The sequence below is a fragment of the Chiloscyllium plagiosum genome, unplaced genomic scaffold, assembly GCF_037043375.1.
Source record: "Chiloscyllium plagiosum isolate Xiang-an unplaced genomic scaffold, Cpla_swu_hap1 HiC_scaffold_28, whole genome shotgun sequence".
Lineage (NCBI taxonomy): Eukaryota > Metazoa > Chordata > Chondrichthyes > Orectolobiformes > Hemiscylliidae > Chiloscyllium > Chiloscyllium plagiosum.
Genome location: NW_028270166.1, coordinates 26,950,705 through 26,977,164, shown reverse-complemented (window position 1 = coordinate 26,977,164; position 26,460 = coordinate 26,950,705). Strand labels below are relative to the sequence as shown.

At 40.6% G+C, this 26,460-nt stretch overlaps 1 protein-coding gene across 5 annotated transcripts in view; it reads left to right on the top strand.

Moving 5' to 3' along the window:
* Positions 1-26,460, top strand: part of LOC122565300 (leucine-rich repeat and immunoglobulin-like domain-containing nogo receptor-interacting protein 2) — a 173,723-nt gene that overhangs the window by 89,491 nt on the left and 57,772 nt on the right. For 3 of the 5 annotated variants that reach the window (XM_043721111.2, XM_087976067.1, XM_043721112.2), the window contains exon 2: positions 6,756-6,945. The exons of the other annotated variants lie outside the window; for them this stretch is intronic. The gene's annotated coding sequence lies outside the window, so the exon portion shown is untranslated. The remainder of the gene's footprint in view (positions 1-6,755; positions 6,946-26,460) is intronic. 5 annotated transcript variants of the gene reach the window in all.

Here is a 26,460-nt window from a genome sequence, read left to right as displayed (position 1 = left end):
GCCAATCAAGAAGGCCGCTTTGTCCTGGATGGTCCCAGGTTTACTGAATGTTGTTGGGACTACACCCATCCAGGCAAGTGGGGAGTATTCCATCCCACTCCTGACTTGTGTCATGTTGATGATGGACAAGATTTGGAGGGTCAGAGGTGAGTTAGTTTTCGCAGTATTCGTAGCCTCTGACCTGCTCTTGTAGGCCCTGTATTTATACGGTGAGTCTAGTAGAGTTTCTGGTCAATGGTAATCCCAAGTCTATTGATAGTAGCAGACTCAGTGATGGTAATACCATAGAATGTCAAGGGCTGATGGTTAGGTTGGTCTCTTGCCAAGGATCGCCATTGCCTGACATTTGTGTGGTATGAATGTTACTTGCCACTTGTCAGCCCAAGCCTGGATATGGTCTATAATCTTGTTGCATTTCAACATGGACTGTTTCAGTATCTGAAGAGTTGCAAATGGTGCTGAATCATTGGTGAACATCCCCACTTCTGACCTTATGATGGATGGAAGGTCATTGATGAAGCAGCTGAAGAATGGTGGGTCGAGGACACTACTCTGAGGAACTTCTGCAGAGATGTCCTGAAGCTGAAATGACTGATCTTCAGCAACCACAATCATCATCTCTTATGCCAGGGATCACTCCAATCAGTGGAGAGTTTGCCCCCGATACCCATTGATTCCAGTTTTGCTAGGGCTCCTTGATGCCCCACTTGGTTGAATTTGGCCTTGATGTCAAGGGATCACTCTTAACTCACCACAGCTGCCCTTTGCCTTCTCTTTGAGGCTCCTGCAGAGCAGTGAGATCAATGTTGAAATGTCTGAGTCCTTGAGCATAAAGGGCTGTTCTTCATTCCAGACCACTGTTCTGCTCTTTGCCCATGAGACTGAATTTCACTTGGTTTTCTGAGCACCGATAGATGGACTTGCTGGACCCAGTTTTCCAGTCGGATTAGTGGTGGAAGAAGACTAATTTTAGGGCATCTTTTCTTCGCCCTTTCCATACGCAGACTCAGCAGGGTGGATTCTGACGAGTTGTGAAGAAAGCTGCTGAAGCCCTCTCCTGTCCCTGTTCCAAGAGGGAAATGACTGACTCAAACTCCACCAGCTTTGTGCCAGTCCAAAGTTAAGAGGCTTCCAGATCTCACAATCCTGCCCCTGTCACCTTTTGCTGATCACTGGAGAGCTTGTGTTGTGTGTGTGAAGGGGTTTGAATTTCTCTGGGTAGACGCCTTGTGCAGGACAACTTCTAACATGGTAAGACGGTTTAACATCAGCAGACACACATCCTTGACAGAAGGTAGACTCAGTTCCAATGGCAAGGGAATCCCGAAGACTAGGGATCTCCATACTGCTGCAGTCTTCTTCCTCCATCACAGCTATTGATATCACACAAATATCTTCTGCCTGGGTTGCCATTGAGGGCTTGTCTTGGATTGCAGTTTGCCTGGTTCCTTTGCTCCAACCTTACCCATCATGGTTGGTTCTGCCAGGTGTTTGGAACTCCTGACGGCATTGTTTAGAGGATCAATGAAAAACACAAGCTTCTTCATCTCAGGACGGTGGCAGTACACAGCTAGGCGAGAATCATACAGTTAAAGAATGCTCCTACTTGTTTCCAAGGAGATAGCACTGATTTCCCATCTAATGGTGCTCTTAAAAGTTTAATCAGCTGGCCCTCGGGTGAAAGATAGAACAGGAGATTTTTTTTTCAATTTCCTTTTGACCACTGAAGCACACACAGGTCTGGAGGCAGACAGAATTAGTTGTCTATGATTCTGACAGATTTCTGGCTGAGACATCTAATACAAAGTACTCCAGCAAATCAGATACATGATTGACTTGGTCTGTTGTGATTTCAAACTAAAGTTCAATCTTTTTATGCTTTCTTCACTGATTGAGGGGAATGTTTCTTTTACCAAGTTTTCCCTCGAGGAAGGTTTCAAAGGTGAACGTTCCTTGAAAACCCTGAGCTGTATCCCAGTGTCAACCTATTTATTAGACAGTCTGAGTAAATAAGAGAGCATTCAGCATACATTACTCCTATCAAAGGCTCTCTTTCACCGTCCTGCTGTCCAGTCTTAAATTAGGCAGTAAACCTTACCTAGATAGTCGGCTATTTCTCTGTCACTGTTTAATGCATATCTCATAATAAGCAGGTTTATAATCTGGGCTGCTGTCACATCAGATAGCTCCCCTGCTGGTGTTTGAACCATCCACAAATTCCCACCCATCAGTTAGCTAATTAAAAATGCAATCACCTTGAGGTTTGGATAGAACCACTTTTTGTAGAACATGTAATAGCTTTAAAAATTAAAAATATAGCAAGGTTACACCTCTAATAGATTCATTGACTGAAGAATTGTTCAGGAAAAGCTCATTTCTTCAACTATGCTGAAATCATGTTCAGCTTTTAAAAGTTCCTCTGATGACTCCAGCCCATAATCTAAGAAAAACAGTATGACTTCAGAAAAGATGCTTTAACAGTGTTCCACAAATGTGTTGTAGAGGTGCCAGTGTTGGACTGGGGTGAACAAAGTTAGAAATCAGAGTTGAGAGTGTGATGCTGGAAAAGCACAGCCGGTCAGGCAGCATCCGAGGAGCAGGAGAATCGACATTTCGAGCAAAAGTTCTTCATCAGGATTCCTGATGAGGGGCTGTGCTTTTCCAGCACCAAACTCTTCGAGTCTGATCTCCAGCATCTGCAGTTCTTTCTCTCAAAGTTAAAAATCACATGACACCAGGTTATAATCCAACAGGTTCATTTGGAAGTATAAGCTTTTGGAGGGCTGCTCCTTTGTCAGGTAGCTAGACGAAAGGGCAGCATTCCGAAAGCTTATACTTCCAAATGAACCTGTTGGACTATAACCTGGTGTCATGTGATTTTTAGATTTGTCCTCTAATATGCAACAGTTTGCAATATTTTGTGAAGATGAGAGGTGCATGTTCTGTCTTTTTACAGGATCTTGCTTTTGCATTAGTCAAATGGGACATGTTTTCTGTGAGCAAATTTCAATGATAGAATTCTGAGCAAGTATTGGCAACCTGCTTTCTGAGGAACTTTTCTGAGTAAAATGTAGCTGTTTTTGAGTTTCTCTTCAAAGTTACAGAGAGGAATCATCTAGCTGGACTTGATCAGGCTACACAATTTACCATTCTTTTGTTTTGATTGGGTAGTTTAAGCCAATGTCAATGTCATGTAAAACATTAAAAGCCATTTTAATGACTGTCAGGTCAAGTGTTTGCATTCTACCTTCATCAACTTTCTCCTGTTACTCATCAAAGAATTCAATCATGCCAGAATATTATTGGTCACAGGATATGCCTCAGCTGGATTATTGTAGACAATTCTAGACATTGCACTTCAGGAAAGATGTAAAATATATGAAAGGAAACAAAGGAGATTATCAGATGAGTGACTCCATTTATGAGGAGAACTGGGAAGTTATTCTTCTCGAGTCATAGAGTTATACAGCACAGAAACAGACCTTTCGGTTCTTCAATGAAATAGAGACATTAAGATATAGCTTAATAAGGCATTTGAAGAAAATTAGAAATTTTCATGTAGATGGACAAAAGCTATCCTCTCAGAAGTATGAGCCATAAAATTGAAAATCATTGGCAAAATTTCTGCAGCTAAGATAAGAAATCTTCACATTCTGTGTTTAAGGGATCATAGACATAGGAACAGGAGTAGGCCTTTCAGCCCATTGAGCCTGTTCCACCATTCAATGAAATCAAGGCAAAATATGCTTCTAGTGTTCGTGATGTAACAGCTGACTAATGTGACATAACTTTTCATTGTCAACTTGGGTGATCATTTCATCAAAAGAGTAAAATACTTTGATCAAGTATCATCCCTCGCTCTGAGCTATGTTAACTCTGTGTACAGTTCTTCCTTTGACACATTCCATTGTTTTTCCAGTTTTTGGTATAAAATAACTTCTTGTATAGGAGTTGGGAGGTCATGTTGTGGCAGTACAGGACATTTATTAGGCCATTTTTGGAATATTGCATGCAATTCTGGTCTCCTTCCTATTGGAAGGACGTTGTGAAACTTGAAAGGGTTCAGAAAAGATTTACAAGGATATTGACAAGATTGGAGGGTTTGAGCTATAGGGAGAGGCTGCGTAGGCTGGGGCTCTTTTCTTTGGACTGTCGGAGGCTAAGGGGTGACCTTGCCGAGGTTTATAAAATCATGAGGAAAATGGATAGGGTAAATAGACAAGGTCTTTTCCTTGGGGTGGATGAGTCCAGAACGAGAGGGCAGGGTTTAGGGTAAGAGGGGAAGAATATAAAAGAGACTTAAGGGGCGACTTTTTCATACAGAGGGTGGTACATTTATGCAATGAGATGCCAGAGGAAGTGGTGGAGACTGGTGCAATTGCAACATTTAAAAGACATCTGGATGGTATATGAATAGGAAGGGTTTGGAGGAATATGGGCTGGTTGCTGGCAGGTGGGACTAGATTGGGTTGGGATCTGGTTGGTATGGACAAATTGGATCGAAGGGTCTGTTTTCATGCTGTACATCTCTATGAGTCTATGACTCTAACTGGAACCTTCAGTGAATTACACAAAGCAGTAAACTCTAGCAATTAAAGTGAAAGTTTATGTGTCAATTTTTGTAAGCATTTCTTTTCCAAAAAATTAAATAGAGGATAGCAATTAGTTTTCTTTTATCAAGTTCAGTGTCCTTTTAATTTTGCTATAATTTCATAATCTATTTTATCTTCAAGCTATTAACCCCATTAACACTTTTTTTTACATTTCATGCAAAAGAAAGAACTCAAAACTCCGTTCAAAATAAAACTTGCGTTCTGTTATTGATAAACAGCAAAATAAACATGGTACATTTTCCTCCATTAATAACAAAAGTTATTGTTTGTTCTCTTAAAATTAAGTTCAAATTACAAGTATTCAATGTAATCCATATCTCAGAATACATTTGTAAGTTTCTAAAATTAATAAAACCCATACAATAGAATATTTCTATATCATTTCCCCTTTCTTTACATTGTACTGCATGTAATTTTTTGCAGTAGCGCTTAATTGGAGCCAAAAACAGACTTATATATTGTTTTACATTGACATTTACAACTGAGGAAAATCCTATACACTTTTCATTTCAGGAATTAAATATATGCCAGTGATAGGAGAATAGTTAACATGGCTGATACTTTGAGCAAGGACAATGTAGGACAGAATACAGTGAAAGATGATGAGGAGCAGGAAATGAAGGCTGCAGAGTGATGATGAAATGTCTTCCATAACAGATAATTGAATAATATTTGGCTTCTTGATAAATACAAAGATTAAATGCAAGTACAAAACAGAAAAACGATTAACTCTACAAGGATAGTAAAGTAGAATACTGGACACAAAATACTTACTCAATTGAATATAAAAACGGGGTATGTCTTTGTACCCAGGCTTGTTCACTTTGTAAGTTCCTAATAATCCAAAGAATAAATACATTGCAATAGCAGATACTAGACACACAATCAACCATAAAGGAAGTGGATCAAACAGATGTTTGAACGAATATTAAAATACCTAATCTGCACTTTCAATTCAAAACTTAGTCCACAGAACATGAAAATATAACATATATAAGGAAATTCAGCTTATTAACTGGAGGATTGACAAGTGGAAATATATAACATTCAGATCCAAGACCACTTATTGTTAGATTTCTTGTATCTTTCTCCACAATTACAGTTAAAATATGGTTGGGGGTGGCGGGGGTGGAGGGTGAGATAAGTGACAATTGGAATCCATTCCATTTTGAAATGCTAACCAGTTAAAGTGTCAGTCTCCATGGAAGCTCACTCTCTGTTTACATCAGGATGAAGATGAGCTGCAATTACATCATTTCTCCACAGTCACGCATCTGTGTGCTACCTTGAATACAAATAAACACATTTCATGTCTTTTGTGCTTTTGCTGTATATATAATGTTCAGCAATACTTTTTTTTTGCATGAATATGCTTTGTAATTTGATTTGTAGCATATTTCTGTTTTTACAAGCCAATGTCTTTTTTCTCCAAACATAAAGGGTTAAACATATCTAATTGGATAAGTATCTCATCTTTATTCATTTCATATCATACATCCACAGGCTCGAGACTCAGGAAACATTTGATTCTGGTTCAGAGATGCTGGGAACATCAATTGATTAATATTATTACGATTCATTTTATTCTTTCAGGCCATAAAACCTCAATTAAACATTGAATTGCAATCTCCAACACACTTTCCAATGTTTGTAGTTTGTCTGCAGTTTACGAGATCATTAGTGAATTGTCACATTGCGCAGAATGATCCCTGTATTTTGGGTACATGCTCCTGCTGCCAGTTCACTCTGCAGCACTGCAGCAGAAACCATGAGGCAAGACCCTTTTCCTAGAACATAAGAGAAAGGGAACTGAATAAAATCCATTCATTTTGAAAATATGTCTTTCCACTATGTATCTGTTTATTATATTTGAAAATAGTTTCCATTTGTAATTTTCCACTGAACTTTATATTAAAGAGAAAACAATTGAAAATTATTGGACCAAATCTTACAATCATTACTTCATTTTCTGAACATCATCATCAGATCTTTAGCACCAATCAGGAGATCAACAGCAGCAAAATATTGTATTTGAGCTTCAGGGGAACAAAGCTTAAACCAACTTAAATGAGGACGAGTTTAAACAATTGAGAAATTATGAAATTTATCACCTTTATCAGAAGTTTAATTTGAATTTGGCAGCTTGTACTCTGGAGATTACCTGGCCAAGAAGACCTCTGCATGTACTCCTGAAGCCTTTTCCCTATCAGTCTGAGGTGAACGTGGATCCCAGGCTATAAAAGAAGTGAGAATTTTATGCCTTCCACTCCCAAACCGATTCCACCCATCTGCTGTCAGTTGGCATCACTGAAATTTGGAACCAGAATGCAATGTAAGTAATGGATGTAATCTTGATCTTTATTTCATCTATGATTCAAGACAATGCTGGACCCCTTTATTTGCTACCAACCTAGAATGGAATATTACAGGTTTAAGTAAAACTAAAGCATTTCATTTATTTGCAATATACCAGGTTATCATTCAGTATATCTTAGGCTGCATGCCATGCTGCAATTCAGACAGATACATATTTCAGCCCTGTTTAGTTGTGCTCAGGTCTTGGTATCAATCATGTTAGCTGATAGTCCTCATGCTTCTCGGTCAGAAGATTATAGGCTCAACTCACACTTAGAGATTTGGGCACAAACAAATTCAGCCTGACACTCATTGCCAGTGCTGAGTAAATGCTGCAATGTTATTCTTTTGAACGACTTATTAAACTAGGACTCTATCTGCTACCTGAGAGAGAGATAAACAAACCTAGAACATTGACTCAGAGACCAATATGGCAGTTATTCCCCAGTGTCCGAGTCAATATTTATCCTTTAATTAAAAACAGATCATTATTCACTACCACCTTTCTGTGTGTGGAAGCTTGCTGTGTACAGTTTGGCCACTGTGTTTCCTGAATGTAGGAGTAATTACACTGCTGTAAATACCTCATTAGCTGTATAACACTTTGGGATTTCCTGAGGCGATGAACGGGGCTAAACAAATACAGGTTCTTTCGTTCTGTTTCACGCAGATCCTAAGTTTCTAATAGAAACATATGCAAAGCCTTTTATTTCCGTCAATATACATTCCGTCAATATAGTCTGAAATTCTGGAAATTTGGAGCAGCTCCCACTTCGAGAACTGAATTCCATAGTGATCTCTCAGCAATGTGTCGGCAAATGGGAGGGCCATAAATACCAGGGCACTGGGCCAGCCGCCAAACTGCTCACATTGCTCCAAGTTTACAAAAGATGGCACAGTCATTAAGAGGCACCCCTCAGCCTAAAATCCCCTCTTATTGCACAGCAGGTCAGGCAGCATCCGAGGAACAGGACAATTGACGTTTCGAGCATTAATCCTTCATCAGGAATGTGAAAGGGGGAAGGGGGATGAGAGATAAATAGAAGGGTGGAGGTGAGGCTAGGAGGAAGGTCGCTGGGAAGGACATTGTGGTAGGTGGATGGCGATGGTGGAGTGGGTAGGTGGGAAGGAAGATAGATAAATGGGACAGTTCAAGAGGGTGGTGCTGAGTTGAAGGGTTGGATCTAGGATGAGTTGGGGGGAGGAGAGACTTGGAAACTAGTGAAGTCGATGTTGATGCTGTGTTGTTGAAATGTCCCAAGGCAAAGATGAGGCATTCTTCTAGCTAGGATTTTGTGGTAGAGGAGGCCCAGCACTTGCATGTCCTTGGCTGAGTGGGATGGGGAGTTGAAGTGATTGGCCACTGGGTGGTGGGGCTGTTTGTTGCGTATTCCTGATGAAGGGCTTTTGCCCGAAACATTGACTTTCCTGCTCCTTGGATGCTGTCTGAACTGCTGTGCTTTTTCAGCACCACTCTAATCCAGAATCTGGTTTCCAACATCTGCAGTCATTGTTTTTAACTGTTTGTTGCGTGTGTCCCAGAGATGTTCCCTGAAATGCTCTGCAAGTTGGCGTCCTGTCTCTTCGATGTTGAGGGGACCACATCAAGAGCAATGGACACAGAAGATGAGGTGTTTGGATGTGCAGAAAATTCTCTGCCAGATATGAAAGGAAACTTTTGGGGCCTTGGATGGAGGTGAGGGGGGGAAGTGTGGGCACAGGTTTTACAGCTCTTGTGGTGTCAAGGGAAGGTGCTGGCAGTGGAGAATGGGTTTGAAGGAAACATGGATCTAACGAGAGAATTGTGGAGGGAATCATCTCTGCAGAATGCTGTTAGGGGTGGGGACGGAAATATATCTCTGGTGCTGGGATCTGATTGTAGGTGGTGGAAATGGTGGAGGATAATGCGTTGTATCTGGAGATTAATGGGGTGGAAGGTCAGGACCAGGGGTTTCTATTCTTATGTGGATGGAGGGGTGGGATTAAAGGGCAGAGGTGTGGGAATTGGGGAGATGCACTGGAGGGTGGGTTTGATCACGTGGGAGAGGAATTGTGAAATAGGAGGTCATCTGGGATGTCCTGGAGTGGAATTACTCCTCCTGGGAGCAGATGTGGTGGAGGCGGAGGAATTGAGAATAAGGGATTGCATTTTTACAGGAGGGGAGTGGGAGAAGGTGTAGTGCCGGTAGCTGTGGGAGTTAGTAGGTTTGAAATAGATATCTGTATTGAGTCGGTCACCGGAGATGGAGACGGACAGGTCCAGGAAGGGGAGGAAGGTGTCCGAGATTGGCCAGGTGAATTTAAGGTCAGGGTGGAAGGTATTAGTGAAGTTAAAGAACTGTTCCACCTCCTTGTGGGAGCACAAGGTGGCACTGGTATGGTCATCATTGTAGCAGAGGAAAAGGTGGAGAATGGTGGTGGTGTAACAGCTGAAGATGAACTGTTCCGAAGAGGCAGGCATAGCTAGGACCTATTCAGGTGTTCATGGCTACTCCTTTGGTCTGACGGAAGTGGGAGAATTAGAAGGAGAAGTTGTCGGGGTGAGGACCAGTTCTGCCAATTGAGTTAGTGTGTCGGTGGAAGGGTAATGGTTGGGTCAGCAGGAGAGGAAGAAACAGAGGGCTTAGAGGAGTTTGCCATGGCAGATGAATGTGTAAAGGGATGTGATGAGGCAAAGGCTACACAAGGTCCTCATTCTCCTTCCTGCTGTGAGTTAACCTGTAGTGTGAGAGGCTATGCCAAATGTCTGATAACTGCCACCATACCAGTTGGTGATGGGCAAGAAGGAGTGCCACCATAAGGGCATGTTGGATCAATTAGAGTGCACTTTCCTCCCAAGGATTCTCTTCCACTCTTCCCCTCACCAGCACCTCTCCACTTTTACCACCTTTCCCGTTTGCTACCCCACCTCTCCAGCCTTAACTCTGGCATCGGTTCCAGCAGCCTGGTAATAATAGACCAGTGAGCTCTACTTCGGTTGTTGGTAAAGTGTTGGAGTGTTATAAGAGATAGGATTTATAACCATCTAGAAAGGAATACATTGATTGGGGATAGTCAACACAGTTTTGTGAAGAGTAGGTTGTGCCTCACAAACCTTATTGAGTTCTTTGAGAAGGTGATCAAGCAGGTGGATGAGGGTAAAGAGGTTGATGTTGTGTATATGGATCTCAGTAAGGCATTTGATAAGTTTCCCCATGGTAAGCTATTACACAAATACGGAGGCATGAGCTTGAGGGTGATTTAGCGGTTTGAATCAGAAATTGGCTAGCTGAACGTGGTTGATGGGAAATATTTAGCTGGTGGTTGATGGGAAATCAACCTGGATTTCAGTTACTAGTGGTGTACCACAAGGATCTGTTTTGGGTCCAATGCTGTTTGTCATCTTTATAAATGTTCTGGATAAGGGTGTAGAAGGATGACTTCATAAATTTGCGGATGACCCTAAGGTCAGTAGACTTGTGGATAGTGAAGAAGGATGTTGTAGGTTACAGAGGGGCAAAGATAAGCTGCAGAGTTGGGCTGAGAGGTGGCAAATGAACTTTAATGTGGAAAAGTGTGAAGTGATTCATTTTGGAAGGAGTAATAGGAATGCAGCGTTCTGGGCTAATGGTAAGATTCTTGGTAGTGTAGAGCAGAGAGATCTCAGTGTCCAGGTACTTAGGTCCTTGGAAATTTCCGCGCAGGTTGATAGGGTTGTTAAGAAGGCATATGATGTGTTAGCTTTTATTGGTAGAGGGACTGAGTTTCGGAACCATGAGATCATGCTGCAGCTGTACAAATCTCTGGTGCGGCCCCACTTGGAGTATTGCAAACAGTTCTGGTTACTGCATTATAGGAAGGACGTGGAAAATTTGGAAGGGGTTCAGTGGAGATTTACTAAACTGTCTGGTATGGAGGGAAGGTCTTATGAGAAAAGGCTAAGGGACTTGAGGCTGTTTTTGTTAGAGAGAAGGAGGTTGAGAGGTGACTTAATTGAAACATACAATTGAGAGATAACCGGAGGGTTAGATAGGTTGGTCAGTGAGAGCCTTTTACCTCGGATGGTGATGGCTAGCACGAGGGGACATAAGCTTTAAATTGAGGGGTGATAGATATAGGACAGAGGTCAGAGGTAGTTTCTTTACTCAGAGAATAGTAGGGACATGGCATGCACTGCCTGCAACAGTAGTAGACTCACCAACTTTAAGGCATTTAAATGGTCATTGGATAGGCATACGCACGAGAATGGAATAGGGTACATTAGATGGGCTTCAGATTGGTTTCACAGGTCGGCACGACATCGAGGGCCAAAGGTCTATGCTGTAATCTTCTATGTTTTATGTTCTATGCCTTCATGTTGGCCTCAGTAAGTGCCAGCACTGACCACCACACCTGATGGTGCTGCCCATTCTAGAGAGCTACCTGTCTCTAATTGGCTGACAACTCTCTGAGGCAAGTCTATTGCCAAGGTGTGGAAATCCCACCTAAGGCTAATGAATGGTCAGTCAACCAGTATCTCCATAAAAAACAATTCATGTTGTCTTAACTCCACTCGAATTGCAATGGAATGCCTTCTTCTGAGGAAATTCCCATATTTTATACAAGGATTTTAGGTAGGTTTTGTTGATGAACTATGGCTTTCTGCCAAATTACCCCACTGTACTTAACCGCAGCTTTATTTTCAGTGCAAATCTAGTTTAATATGGGAATCCTGACATTAGATTCTGTCATTCATTGGTCTGTCACTGGTTGTACTGCCTTGTCTGCGATCTATGTGTATCCTCTGTCTTCCCCCAACATACTGTCCCAAGAGTGCCAAAGCCAAATATCATTGAAATCAGTGAAAGAATGAATAAAAATGCCCCCTTTTCCACTCTCACATTTCTGTTAGAAACTCTACAGAAGGTTATCCTTTGTTCAGTCAAGTGTAACTGGACTTGTTTGTGGTGGTCTGAGCAATAATTAATGATGCAAAACAAATCTGCTCTCCCCCTAAAAGATTGTTCAATTTGTTGAGTGTTGATAAATGTCACAATTAAAATTGATTACTTACTTTTTCAAAAATAAGTTTTTAATAATGTTTTTCCAAGGTATTTCAGCTTCTACCTTCATGCCACCTGTGTGTCAAAATCTTTATTTTACTGGATGTAATTTTCTTTTCAATGTGGTTTGATTCTAGAGTTTTCCATTTCCTGATTGGTTGCCTCAGAGAAAACTGCAGCCCACTGTGTAGTGAGAAAGATAATGTTCCCTTGATTTACCAGCACAACATGTTTGAGGTCAACAGTACACACTTCTGCTGGTGGTTACAAAATCCAGACATTTGGGCTGAATATTTTGGCCAAACGTCATTTTTGTCAAGGATCAAGGATGGTTTCTGTCAGCAAGACTTGTGAATTTCCTCGCACTTGTTAAACTTGCCTTATTAACAACCTACCATAAGACAATAAGGTAAAGGTGCAGAATTAGGTCATTTGACCCATTGGATCTGCTCCACCATTCGATCTCAACCCCATTCTCCTGCCTTTTTCCCATAATCCTTGATCCAATTATCAATCAAGAACCTAACTATCTCTGTCTTGAATACACTTGGTGATTGGCCTCCACAGCCTTCTGTGGCAATAAATTCCACAGATTTACCAACCTTAGGCTGAAGAAATTCCTTCTTACCCCAGTTCTTAAGGGTTGTCCCTTCACTCTGAGGCTGTGCTCTCAGGTCCTAGTCTTTCCTACAACTGGAAAGATCTTTTCCACGTCCAGTCCATCAAGGTCTCTCAGTATTCTGTAAGTTTCAAGACAATGCCTCTTCACCCTTCTAAACTCCAACGAGTGGAGATCCAGAGTCCTCATGCACTGGTCATATGACAATCCCTTCATTCTTGTAAACCTCCTCTGGACCCCCCTCTAATGCAAGCTTTCCTTTTATCCCCATTGTCTGCCTTCTGCGAGGCAGCCAGTTCTCAATCCATGCCAGTATCCTGTCCCTAAAATGATGGGCTGTTATCTTATTTTGGTAAAAAAAATGACTGCAGATGCTGGAAACCAGAGTCTAGATTAGAATAGTGCTGGAAAAGCACAGCAGTTCAGGCAGCATCCGAGGAGCAGTAAAATCGGCGTTTCGGGCAAAAGCCCTTCATCAGGAATAATGATGAAGGGCTTTTGCCCGAAACATCGATTTTACTGCTCCTTGGATGCTGCCTGAACTGCTGTGCTCTTAGCTTATTTTGCAGCCTCTTGTGTCGCACCTTCTAGAAATCCAAATAGATCATGTCCACTGGCTCTCCTTTGTCTGACTTGTTTACCCTTCCCCATGGCATCCCTGTTATCTGATGCTAGCCCAATTCTACACAGTTGCTGTAGCTGGAAGAAATCTCCACTGCTGGATATGCTGGAATAGACTGGCAGCCCTGGCACTGGTGCCACCTTTAAAAGATCATTGTGCACCAGGCAAGAGTATTGAGACACCCTGCAAGGTTTATGACATTTGCCCTGCATTTAGCAGAGAACAGGAACTTGGTGCCCTGTTTTGTGGACAGCGACCTGGAGGTAGAGAAGACCTCAGCTAGCCCCAGGATTAGCAGTGGAAGGCACGACACCAACCCTGTCAACCTCATCCAAGGTTGTTATCCGGGTCAGCGCAGTCTCTGCCATTTCATCGAATAGAATCATACAGTGTGGAAACATGCCCTTCGGCCCAACAAGTCCACACTGACCCTCTGAAGAATATCCCACCCAAACCTATTCCCCTGCCCTCTTACGTGGCATTTACTCCTGACTAATGCACCTAACCTACACATCCCGGAACACTGTGGGCAAGTTAGCATGGCCAATTCGCCTAACTTGTACATCTTTGGATTGTGGCGGGAAACCGGAGCACCAGGAGGAAACCCACGCAGACGCGAGGAGAATGTGCAAACTCCACACAGACAGTCACCCGAGGCTGGAATCAAACTTGGGTCCTGGCGCTATGAGGCAACAGTGATAATCACTGAGCCACTGTGCTGCCCTTTTTTTTAAAATTACAGCTTATGGTTGAATGTTCTTCCATTGCAATAATTCCTCAAAATCTCAAAGATGCCTATTTTAAAGCTACTTGAACTGTTCTGAATCAGCCCCAGATTTGGTGGCACAGCCAACAGTGCAGGAAGAAGGTCAATAAACGTTTCTGTTTTACCAGGATGAGTGCCAGTATTTCCTCTCTGCTGCTAGCTCAAGATGCACATGTAACACTGACATAGCAAGGTGAGACGTAGCAACATGTCCAGTGCCCCCCCCAGACTGGTGACTGCTGACAACCATAATGAGCCATCAAGAAAGTTTGCATTGTGAAGTGGGTTGGGATGTTTTGAGTACTTTAAATCTGTGTAAAATCCATACAAAGTTAATATGTAATTGTTATAATTGGCAAAACTAACATTCAGTGAAGCATATTTTCACTTGTACACATGATGAATCCACTTTCAGGGAGAATTCTCTGCATTGGTGTAATATACAATTCATGGTCTTGGTTTGAAGATGGCCACTTATCTCAGTCCCACAAAACAATCAGTCGCCCTAATGATCATTCAGTTATAACATCTCTTTTTTCTCACTTTCAGATCTCTGCAAAAACTTATTCTCCCTGACAATGTCACATGAAATATTTCCTTCATTCAGCCAAGCAGTTTTTATTTGAACTGTGGTCTGACTGTCATGGGACAGCAACAGCTGGACTATGCAAAACTTGCTGTAGTGCCCAACTCCATCTCCATTTAATATCACAACAAATACCAAAGAGACTCAACCCAGAAAATGTTATACGGGAACTTCCTCATGATTCAGTGTTAAGTGCTGCCTTGGCCGTTCTCAGTCAGTAAGACAGTTAAGCTTGGTTCGGCAACCTGAATAGGGAGAGAAGAAAAATTCCATCAGGCTTCCTGGAGAAATGAAATCAAGTGTAAAAATTGAATGGTAACTTGATGTAATAACTCTCTAAAGTAAAATTGTCTTTGGATACTCACTGCTTAGGTTAATAGTAAATAATGGACAAGAAGCCTTGACTTAGGGCGCTGATGAGATTATTTCCCCACATAAGGTTAATCCTGTAAAAAAACTAGAGAAAAGTGGAGAAAAATAGAAGAAAACATAATGATTACTTTCATAAAATGCTGCACTGCTATTAAAAGAACTGTGCCGAATTGAACTAACATGGACATTTTAGAATCCTAATTTTAGAATGAATGTGCAAAGATTGAGCTAAAAATAAATTGGATGTTTATTCATTCGATGACCTTTTTAAACTAGCTATATTTAAAATTAAATTATTAATATCCCTTATCATTGGTATAAAGGAGAAAAATATGCACTGGCAGTGTCATCTAAGATGAGTTTGATACATCTATCATTTTCATAATTTACAAAAATCTTCAAAATTGACTTACTTTTATGATTTATTACTTGGAATGATCATCATTGCTTTTTGACTTCTCTATTTTCAGAGAAATCTTAGGGCAGAGTAGAATATAAAACAACGATAATATCACATGTGAAGTTCTCTTACAGTCTTGACTAATATTAACAGAAATGTCACTGTTTTACACTCATGCTGACCTTTATGTTAACATCAGCAAATAGAATAAATTATCCCCTCTGTGTGAAAATGCTTTAAGGACATAGATCTGAACGGCAGAGAAGGCTGGTGGTTCTTGTGTCCAGGAAAGTAAACTAGAATAGCATGCAAAAAGTTGAAGTCAGCAAAGTCCTTGAAGTTTTGATGTTGAAACTGAATTAATTTGGCCCAAGCTGTTCGCTGTGGTATTAAATTGTAAATAATTTATCATTCAATACATATCATTCTTGTATAAGATTGGGATTTAGTGTTCCTTAAGGCATAAGAAAATGCAACATGTGTGTTTTCAGCCAAAAGTTTTCATTTTAAAAACAGTCTAGAATAATTGAACAAGTATTTTCTTAAATGATAACTACAACAAGAATATATAAGGGAGGATTTTCTAATTCAGAAGATGCGGTGTATAGTTTACAGGAAATTAGGCATGGATACCATTCCTGTGACATTTATTTTCATATGAGGGGCATGGATAGGGGTTGGGGAGTCCAGAACTGGAGGGCATAGGTTTAGGGTGAGATGGGAAAGATATAAAAGAGACCTAAGGGGCAACTTTTTCACGCAGAGGGTGGTACAGGTATGGAATGAGCTGCCAGAGGAAGTGATGGAGGCTGGAACAATTGCAACATTTAAGAGGCATTTGGATGGGTATATGAATCGGAAGGGTTTGGAGGGATATGGGCCGGGTGCTGGCAGTTGGGACTAGATTGGGTTGGGATATCTGGTTGGCATGGACGGGTTGGACCGAAGGGTCTGTTTCCATGCTGTACATCTCTATGACTCTATGTGGGCACTGTTATCAAGACCAGTATTTGTGGCCCATTCCTAGTTGTCCTTGAGAAGATAGCACTCAGTGTTCTGATGTATTTGTGGATGCTTGACTGAGAGACCCCGCACAGGTCACTGGTTGTTCCCAGGAATGATTGACCCCATGGATGTTCAGAGTAGCTGTCACTCTCACAGCAACTTGGAGAGGAAGGCTTCCCAGTCCTACAGCCCTCAGGTCCTGCTTCAGCAAATGGCATTATTCTGTCATCATGTCCCAGGAAATATGGAGCTGGCATCGACTCTGTGCCTGTGCTCATGCCCGGGGAATGGAGTTGGGAGTAACTTGTAAGAGACCAAGCAGGCAGTCCTGAGATGCAGCCTGATCCAGTCAATAAGCTAGATGTCTCTCCATGCACACAGTATCCCTGCTGCAGCTTTTCAATATTAGATGCTGGTGTGACCTGCAGTACAGGTCTGTACCTGCAAATGCAAGAGAAAAATGCCATGACAGCCACGCGGGGTGAATACCAGTTGCCAGTGTCTGGATGAGGGATGCAGGTGGCTGGTGCCCCTGGATCTGAAGTTGTTGTGTCTTTCTGAGCAACATGGAGCTCCTTCACAAAGCAAGTGGCTGTCTGAATTGGCCAGGTACCTGCCCTGATTTCCATGTCAAGTTTCCTTAACACTCAGCCTGTTTTGGTAATAGGAAGCTGAATATTAATGGGCAGTGTTGTGCCATTTATAGGGCATTTGACCAGATATAAGACCCTTGATTGGCAACATGCCACTGCCAAGCAAGTCTTGCCACTTGTCAAAAGTGTAAATGATGCAGTGAGATCGAGATATCGAGGTAGGATTCAACGAATTTCTTTTCCAATTCTTTCACAAACCTCACCATAGCCTACAGTTCAGACTTCTGTAAGAATCTATAAATTGTATAGGTCATCTAATTATATGTGAGTGCATTCTCTTGACTATCCTCTGATATCGACTCATTCCTAGGGAATACCACTTCTATGGTGAGTTCTGTTGCTATGGTAACTTCTGTTGCTGATCCATTTTTGCTCCTGGGGGCCAGTCAACCTCTGAGGTTGAAGATCAGTTTGAATCTGGAAGATTTAACACTGTGTCTCAGCATGCTCAACCTTCCTCATCGGGACTGCTCCTCTTAGCAACAGGTTGACAAAGGGCATCTGTTTCCCTTGCTTTCACATCATCACCAAATGAAGTACATTCTTGACACAAGCATTGGAGCAAATAGAAGTAATTTGAGGAAGATTTATTAAGGTGTTTTATGGTCAGGCTCCACTTTGTCTCTCCCAAACAGCTATTAATTAAAATGCCTACAAGCAAAGACAATTGTCAGGCACTCGTTCTTTATCTGTGCATAGTGTCGTTCAGTTTTTGTTAACGTTTTGGATGAAAATGCAACTAGATTGTGAAATGCTTGCTGCATATCCATTCTCACTGGTATCAAAATGCACAGTGACCTTATCATTGACACGGTAGGATCTCAGCATTGACAATGTCATCTCTGTTTGATTTTTGTGAAAACTGCTTCTTTTTCTGTTCCTCAGTATCATTGCATGTGCTTAGCAGTGAACTTGCGAAGATGATCACACTCTGATGACAAACTACGCAAGAACTTTACTAAATAGTTCACAAATCCAATGAATCGTACACTGCCTCCACAATTCTAGGTCACTGCAGCTCTGCTACACCTCTCACCTTGTCAGGATCCAGGTGAAATCCTTTTTCCTGTCATGACCTATGACCAGTACATGATCTATGCTATTGCTTTCACTTTTTTAATTGTGTTTTATTTTATTTTCAGCTTCAGTTTGATCTGACGGGCTCTGTCTAGTAGCCACACCAGATTCTGATTGTGACTGCAATTATTTTTTGCATTGTGGCTCCACATCCAGAGACTACCAGATTATCCACAACAGCTTCCACTCCAGGAAAATCAGTGACTGTCTTATGCTATATGCATTAGCACTCCTCTGGAGCAGTGAAAATGCCAAATGGCATCCAAAACCATCGGTATTCGGATGTTGTTAGAAAACAACTGCTTTCCCCCAGCTTCACTCACCTTCCTCTGCATCAAGGATGGCAAAGCCATTTGTAAAGTTGTGGCAAAACATCTGAAATGGGTTTGGCATGTGTTCATGGGATCTCTTCCAAGCTTTATTGAGATTGTTTGAATCGAAGCATTCTCTCAGTTTTCCAGCCTTTATTCACTACTGCTAATCCAGTCTGTAGATGTTTGTTACATTCTCGAGTGCTCTCTTCTTTTCCAGCTCATCTATGTTGTCTTTTGGACTGGACTTGAGGGCGTCTGGACCTTTCCTCGAATGAAGTTGTGTTGGTCTTACACTTTCTTTCACTTTGAGATGAAATTCACCAGGAAGACATCCAAGCCCTGTAAAACCAGATCACTCTTCGCAGTCTTTTAGGATCTGATCAGCAGTCAATAGCTCATTGGGTTGTGAAATGCTGCAAATCTCTTCCTCCAGATTTAGCATTTCCAGTGTGCGTTTGAGAGAATGGAAAGAATCAATTCTGTCCCATGTTTCCTTTCATTTTGACAGTAGTGGGGAGTGAAGGTACAGAGCTTTTGACTCACCCAGTAATTCAAAGTTGCAGGTTTATTTTTCTTTCTTCCTTGCTGTTTCTTTAGTAGCTGGTTCTCTTACAGCTCTGAAAATCCACACATTTTCAGCTTCACCAATCTGACATCATGTTTAAAAGCTGCCACAGACTGCCTATAGAGCAGAGGCAGAGGTTACATGCAGTAAGCCAGCCAGTACACTATGGATATAGTTCAATTTTTCCAAACAGTTACTTGCCACTTGTCAACCAAAAAAATTGTTTGGGCCTTGTTACACATGAACATGAGCAATCTCAGTATCTGAGAATTTGCAAATTTTGTTGAATATTGTGCAATCATCAGCAAACATCCCAACTTATGATGAAGGGAAGTTCATTGATGAAGTTGTTGACATTGGTTAGGCCTAGGACATCATCTTGAGACATGTTTGCAGTGATTTCATGAGACTGATATGATTGACCTCCAGTAACCACAGCCATCTTTCTTTGTATTCTGTATGACTTCAAGCTGTGGAGAGTTTACCCCTGATTCCCATTGACTCCAATTTTGTTTGGGCTCCTTGTTGCCATATTCAATGAAATGCCTCTTTGATGTGTTATCGGCAGTGACTTTCATCTCATCTCTGTCATTTTGCTCGTTTGTCTATCTTTGGACCAAGGCAGTAATGAAATCAGGAGCCCAAGCAGAACCTAAGGTTAGCATCAGTGAGCCGGTCATTTCTGAACAAGTGCCACTTGATTTCACTGTTGACTGGTCTTCTATAACTTTGCTGATGATTGGGACAAGACTAATAGACTGGTAATTTGCCAGGTTGTATTTTTCCCACTTTTTGTGGGCAGGATATATCCATGCAATTTTCCACATTGCTGAGTGATGACACTCTCTGCCTTTGTAAATCAGTGCCTTTTGTTCTAAGCAGTAAGAAGAATGTAAAGTGAGCCTCTGGCCAGTTGCACTAGATATGAACAATGAGTTGAATGGAAAGCACACAGGAATTACTGCTAACTCTATTTAAATGGTTGTGTCCTAAGTTTTCCTGGAACATGAAGGATTTGCTTCCAATCAAACATAAGTAGTTGAATCATCATTCAGTGTCATTACAAAAGAACTCTTACTCAGAGATCAGCCCAACTGTCAATCAATCAAGTAACCCTCTCAAAACTAACATTCATTCCACTTAATAATGTGCCAGAACATCTGTCAGAAGTCATAGAAGGTCAATACTCCTCCACCACTTAATCATTGGTGAAAGGTGAAAGATGGAATTTGTTCCCACCTCCATTTAGGCAAGTGGAAAATGACAGAAATGAAGTTGTCCACTTATTACGTCTCTGCTCTTGTCTCTTGTGCTCATCTACTTAGTATGAAGTAATGATGCTTATTTGAGTTTGCATTTTATTAATATGGAAAATACTTTTTTGTTGTTTGTTGAATCAATCCATACAGACATCTAAACTGGTGTAGTGCCTGAACGTTTTTTTTTTCAGTATCTCTGGATAGTTGATGCAGATTAAAGTGCAATCCCAGTTATTTCCATGCACTCAATACAATTCAGCTTTGTTAAAGATGTCAAATCGTAAAATACAGTGCTCCTGCTCCTTTTTAGTTTAACAGTACAACCTTCCTTTGCAAATTCCATCGAACAGCATTTCCTCTGAATCATACGTGAACTTATGAATTAGGAACAGGAGGGCGGCATACTGTCTTTCAAACCTGCTCCACCATTCAATAAGAGCATCACTGATCTGGTTGTAACCTCAAATGTGCATTCCTGCCTCTGATAGCCTTTCACTCATTTGCTTCTCAGGAATCTATTGACTTCTACCTTAAATATAGTCAAGGATCTGCTTCCACAACCTTTTCAGGAAGAAGGTGCCATATACTCATAACCATTTCAGTAAAAAATGTGCCTCATCTCTCCTTGAAATGGGCACCCCCTGATTTTTAAACAGTAACTACCCTGTTAGGCTGTTCTATGTTCTCCCACAGGAGAAAACATCCTCTCATTATCCAGCTCCCTTAGGATCTTGTATGTTTCAATGAAATCACCACATACTCTTCCAAACGCCAATTGATATAAACCTTGCCTGTTCAACCTTTCCTCGTAAGCCTCCTTCCCTTCCACCAGTCTCTGCAATCATCAGTTATTAATGTAGTAAATCTTTTCTGAACCGCCTCCAGTGTGTATATAATCCTTCCTTAAATAAGAAAACCAGCACTGTGCACAATACTCAGATATGGTTTCACCAGTGCCCTGCATATCTGACTTATAACCCTCCTACCTTTGAATTCATTCTCCTCACAATAAATGATAACATTCTATTAGCTTTCCTAATTACTTACTCTACCTGCATACTAACCTTTTGCAATTCATGCACAAGGACATCCAGATCCCTCTGCTGTGGATCTTGCTTCTGCAGTATTCAGTGGTAAATCTCTGCTTAATTTTCACCAGAACCTTTTATTCATTGCTAAAAAATTGCATTCTCCATTTATGGTGGTTGCCTATTTTGTAACGTCTTGAAGAAGTCATTCAGTTGTGTTTAATTAAAAACTTAGGGTGTCACAGTGCCAGAGATCAAGGTTCGATTCCACCCTCGGGTGACTGTCTGTGTGGAATTTGTATATTCTCCCCGTGTCTGCGTGAATTTCTACCCATTACTCTGGTTTCCTCCCAAAGTCCAAAAATATACACCTTAGGTGGATTGGCTGTGCTAAATTGCCCCGTAATGTCCAGAGATGTGATTGTTAGGTAGGTTAACTGTGGTAAATGTGGTGGCTGTGGGGATAAGTTAGAATGGTCTTTGGAGGTTGGTGCAGACATGATGGGCCAAACGGCCTTCTGTCTGCACCATAGGGAAACTATGTTTAGGTTACTCTACTGTGAACAAGTATAGCTGGTATAACAAACTGTTTGTGCAAAAAACTTGCTTCAAATCTCATTTAGTGTAAATAGGTGCCAGTTCACACAAGCCTGAACAGCAATGTATTAAGACTTCAATTAACATAGAACATAGAACATAGAAGAATACAGCGCAGTACAGGCCCTTTGGCCCTCGATGTTGCGCCGATCCAAGCCCACCTAACCTATACTAACCCACTATCCTCCATATACCTATCCAATGCCCGCTTAAATGCCCATAAAGAGGGAGAGTCCACCACTGCTACTGGCAGGGCATTCCATGAACTTACGACTCGCTGAGTGAAGAACCTACCCCTAACTTCAGTCCTATATCTACCCCCCCTTAATTTAAAGCTATGCCCCCTTGTAATACCCGACTCCATACGCGAGAAAAGGTTCACACTGTCAACCCTATCTAACCCCCTAATTATCTTGCAGATTTTGGTTTGGAGGAAATCCAGACTCTATTTTAGAATCAAATTAACTCCAACAGACAGATTTTTGAATGTGCTTACAATTTGGCTAGTAATAGCATACAGGAATGAAATTATGAATTTGCTGTGGGCAATAATAATTTGCTGTAGGTACTAAAAATGACAATGTTCAAAAGTATCTTGATACTACCATTTAGCTGTCTTCATGGGGCAGTTCTGTAATCCTGGGAACAAGTCTGGTGAAATCGCATTGCAATATGGCAACGATAACTTTACTGAGATAAGGAGACCAAAACTGCACATGGAATTCCTGGTACAATCTAACCAAACTCCTGTAAAACTGAAGCAAGATTTCATTTAAATTGTTTTGCAATAAAGGCAATTATTTCGTTATCTTTCCTATTAGCTTGTGTAACCTACACATTAGGTTTCAGAGACTTATTGACAAGGGCACTTAGGTTCCTTTGTACATTTACACTTTTCAGTCTCTCATTATTTAGGAAATATTCTGCACATGTGTTCTTCTACCAAAGTGGATAACCTCACGTTATATTCCATCTGCTCTATTCTTGCACATTCAATAAGTCTGTTCAAATCCTCTTGAAACCACTTCATATTTTCCTCGCAATACATTCCATTTAGCTTTGTATCATTCACAAATTTAAAAATATTACATTTGGTTTCTCGCTCTCAAGTCATTCATATACACTGTGGGTAGCTGTGCCCCAATTGCTGATGCAGGGACTAACACATCAGTCACATCCTGCCAGCATGAGAATAACTCACTTATTCCTGCTTTCTATTTCTGTCAGTTAGTCAATCAGTAACACATGCCAGTACATTATTTTTTATCCCATGTACTTGAATTTTTTTTTTGAGCAGCCTCCTGGAGGGTTTTTTTTAAAGGCCTTCTGAAAATCTAAGCGTACTATGTCGGTTCTTCTTCATCGATTTTGTCAGTAATGTCTTCAAAAGATTTGTCAAACAAGATATCCCATTCTCAAATTCACACTGACTTTGCCCAGTCAAATTATTATTATCCAAGTGTCTATTTTATTCAAGTGTTGACTTAATCATCCTTGATAACAAATTCTAGTATTTTCCCTTAGGCCAACAGAACTGTTTTTCTCTCACTATTTTTAAATAGTGTGGTAACATTTGCTACTTGCCAAATCATGGGAATTATTCCTGAATCTACAGCTTTTGGGGAGATAATCATCAATGCACTGACTGTCTCCAAGGCCACTTCCTTCAACACTGGGGATGCTGAATATCAGTTCCCGGAGATCTATAAACTTTCAGTCCCATTAAACTCTCTACCACAATCTTTTTACTAACACTATTTCTCTTCAACTTTTCATCCTTCCCAGTCACTTAGATCTCTGGTTCCAGGTGATTTTATATCATTCTCAGTGAAAATATACACAAAGTAATCCTTTATCTTTTCTTTAATTTCTCTGTTTACCCATTATAAATTCTTCTGACTCTGCCTGTAATGGGCCCACATTTGTTTTAGCTGAACTTTTTCTTTTTGTGTTCTTAAAGGAGCGTTTGCAGTTCAGTTTTATATTTTTTTTTTGTTAGTTTGCATTCAAATTGTTTCCAAATCTATACCACTGTATAGAAAAATAACTAACACAGAGATCTGGTGAGCACTTTGATGCTTAAGCACACATACAGTACAGGAATGCCACAAAGGCTACTTTTGCTATTTAGATTTAGAATTTAGAATTAGAATTTTAGAATTTAGATTACAGTGTGGAAACAGGCCCTTCGGCCCAACAAGTCCACACCGACCCACTGAAGCGAAACCCACCCATACCCCTACGTTTACCCTTTACCTAACACTACAGGCAATTTAGTATGGCCAATTCACCTGACACCATCCAATTCATCTTTGGATGGTGGGAGGAAACCGGAGCACCCGGAGGAAACCCACGCAGACACGGGGAGAACATGCAAACTCCACACAGTCAGTCGCCTGAGGCGGGAATTGAACCCGGGTCTCTGGCGCTGTGAGGCAGCAGTGCTAACCACTGTGCCACCGTGCCGCCCACGAGTTTGTTGGAGTTTAATCTGAGCTGCATGTTGCATGCAGGGCTAAATGCAACTCAAGTGTCACTAGGATGAACTCCATCTTACACTCGATAAGTTGTTATGAATGTTGTTGGCAAAGGCCAATCACTCTCTTTCCTTGTGTCATGAAAGGTGTATAAAATAGGACAACTTAAGGAATTAATAAGAAGAAAAGAAATACAGATATGTTTCTTTTATCCATTCAGAACACAAATAAATTTTATTAATCTAGAGCAGTGCAGGTTTTCAAACATATCCACGATCTTTGTATGTCATGTGTAAAATAGTGTGAAGAACCTCTGGCAGGCTGCCGAATTTGGATCCAGTGCAGTGTAATCTAAACCCTACTTACTGTGCCAATGAAACCTCTCATGCTTAGAGATCACATAATAGCTGTATATGAATTAGCTATTTCTCGGTGGTTTGCATTTCATCTCCCTGAAGCAGTCTGTGCTGAACAAATGCATGTTAGGTATTAGATGGCAAGCATTTTGTGCATAGTAACTTTAGCTTTCTTCTTAACTCTAACCAATTTAATTCAAATAGATCTTTCACAAGGGTTCTCTGTGTGTCAAATTTGCCCATAGCAGAAGTGAATTCAAAAAATGATCATGCTTCCTGTATTTTGAAATACTATGTAGAATACAAAGACTACTATTGGATATGAGCCTCTTAATAATATTATATAAATTCTATGCTCTGAATACTTGCATTGTTCCAGTTACTTAATGTTATCTTCTCATATTATTTGTTCCCTGTTGTTTTGACTTGCTAAAACTCTTATGACATTAAACACAATTTTGTTTAGCAGTGTGTTTATAATCTACACTGCATACTTCAGGTGCATAATCAGGCCAATTATATTTTTATGGCAAGAGTTTACTCTTGCCCTGAGCATCTTTGCATGTTTGCATTTTCTCACAATTTGTCTTCTGAGTCCTTTGTTCCTCCATTTAATATTTGACATCAAGTTACACTCTGATTTTCCCAATTTTACATTGGAAACAAACATAAGGTATCTTAGACTGGAATTATAAGGTGCAACTGTTTCTGAATATACATCAAACACGGGTCAATGAATAAACAAATAAGCAGACCTTGCTGTGAATGCCTTGCCAGAACCCAGTAGGCTCAAAGCCTTTTCATTAAAATAATACAGATGGCTATAGACATTTGAAAATTTCAACCATTGTGAAGAAATAGTACTAATATTGTAACAACAGAACATAGAACATAGAAAAGTACAGCACAGAACAGGTCCTTCAGGCGTGAGCTCTTTCACATCTTTAGGTTGCAATATATTATTAAGTTAGGCACCAAATTAAAGAATGATCAATACTTTTGCAGAAATGACTATAATCTATAAATATCTTGCAATACCAATTGGTCCTTAATATGGCTTTTGTTTTCCCCAATTTAACCCATTTTTCTAATCAACTTGTTCAGAAATGTTGTTACACACCACTGGATCAAATGGGACTTGAACTCAGGCCTCCCAGTCCAGGGGCAATGACAATACCACTGTTCTACAAGAGTGCCCAAACCACAGAAACTGATCTTTTGTAATTAATTCTGTTTTGCTCAACATTGTTCTCAACATTGATGATTAGATTACTATGTTTTTATAGGTAAGCTCAAATATAATGTATTTTTCCCAAAATATATTAACATTAAGTACTATATTGAAGTGTGAAGAGACGGATAGTATGCCGTGACTATTTCCATATGGATTTACTTTTTAATGCCCGTTGTTAATTGGCTCCAGGTGTTACAAAGGCGAATATTCAACAGCTCTCTTAAGGTAGTAAAATTCCAATTCAAGCATTTATGCTTCTTAATTTTCCTAACTATCCTCCACTCCTAAACAAATAATGGAAATATCTGAACTCATTCTGCAAGCAGTCTATCAGAGATAGAATCAAGACATGAATTATATCCTTAGTTCCAATCCCTGTAGTGAAAGCATAGGTCAGCCAAGAAAACATTGATTTGAACACAATAATAAATGTGATTTGTAACAATGTGACAGCATAATTACATCTAATTTGAAAGCTAGTACTCTATCTAGGGACTTTATCTCCTATCAAACCACAGAACAAATAAGTGAGCCAAATCCA